At 36.5% G+C, this 1541-nt stretch overlaps 1 pseudogene; it reads right to left on the reverse strand.

Moving 5' to 3' along the window:
* Positions 1 to 284: 284 nt before the first annotated feature.
* LOC125995601 (uncharacterized) lies at positions 285 to 406 on the reverse strand (annotated as a pseudogene).
* Between the last annotated feature and the right edge of the window lie 1135 nt (positions 407 to 1541).

The raw sequence follows: 1541 nt of genomic DNA on the forward strand, positions 1-1541 counted from the left end.
CAAAACTCCTGAGTTCACCTGCAATCATTTTGTAGTGGTTTCAAGAGCCATCTCGGGAACCAAATCATTTAATTTACATACTAGCTGGCTCTTAATGCTGAACAACATGAGAAAATTAAACAAAACAAATATTAAGCTTGCTATGTGCATGATGCAGATAATACAAAGTGAGTAGGTCCTCTAAAATGATTAAGTAAGTTTGTTTTGTTACACATAAAATGCTTAGGCTATTGTAGGTACTGATATCATGAATATTTATAGTGATATTATTATTATATTTTTCTCCATGTCCAACCATTCACAATACAGACCAGGCATAGTGCCTAGGCTGAAATGTATATGGAGTGCTTCCTTTTTCTATACAGTCAGTGTAAAGAACACAGCCTGCGGTAAGCATTAGGAGGCCTTATCTTTTCTTTTTTTCTTTTGACTTCATATATATAAATATATAAACATATAAATATATATATATATATAAAACCCTTCACCAGTGCAACATTCCCATCACCAATATCCCAAGTGTCCTTTCTCCCCACCCCACACCAGCCTGTACTCTAAACAGGCTTTCTACTTCCCTCATTCACTCACATTTTGTTATGATAGTTCTCAGTGTAATTATTTCTGTGACTGCACCAAACAACCTCTGTGGTGAGCTTCATGACAGGAGCTGGACCCTCCAGTCCTCCTCTATTTTGTCTCTGAGAATCACTACACAATTTTTTTTTTCATTTTTCCAAAAATTTCCCCATATGATCCAGCTATACCACCCTGGGGATATATCCTAGGAACACAAAAATACAATACAAAAATTCCTTCCTCACACCTATGTTCATTGCAGCATTGTTTACAATAGCCAGATTCTGGAAACAGCCTAGATGCCCCTCAATAAATGAATGGCTAAAAAAACTGTGGTACATATATACAATGGAATATTATGCAGCCATCAGAAGAGATGAAGTCATGAAATTTTCCTATGCATGGATATATATGGAATCTAATATGCTGAATAAAGTAAATCAGAGGGAGAGAGATAAACACAGAATGGTTTATCACTCATCTAAATATAGTGATATTATTATTTTAATGATTAATTAGTTAATTTTTAAATGATCAACTTTATACTTGTACATCCTCACACCCCCAATCATTAGTAATAGTAGAGAAACATAATTTACCCTAGAAATAATATTCTAAAAGTAATATTAGGTAAATTATGTCAAGAAATTTATTCTTTTGCCTAAACCCTTGTAGACATCTATGTCTGATTTTTAGATCACTCCCTGAGGGGCTGGGCGGTGGCGCTAAAGGTAAGGTGCCTGCCTTGCCTGCGCTAGAGTTGGACGGACCTCGGTTCAATCCCCCGGTGTCCCATATGGTCCCCCAAGCCAGGAGCAACTTCTGAGCACATAGCCAGGAGTAACCCCTGAGCGTCACGGGGTGTGGCCCAAAAACAAAAAAAAAAAAAAAAAAAAAGATCACTCCCTGATTTTCCTTTACCTCATCTTTTTTGAGTTGTTAGAAACCATTCAGGATTATTATGG

This window comes from Suncus etruscus, chromosome 17 (genome assembly GCF_024139225.1).
Source record: "Suncus etruscus isolate mSunEtr1 chromosome 17, mSunEtr1.pri.cur, whole genome shotgun sequence".
Taxonomy (NCBI): domain Eukaryota; kingdom Metazoa; phylum Chordata; class Mammalia; order Eulipotyphla; family Soricidae; genus Suncus; species Suncus etruscus.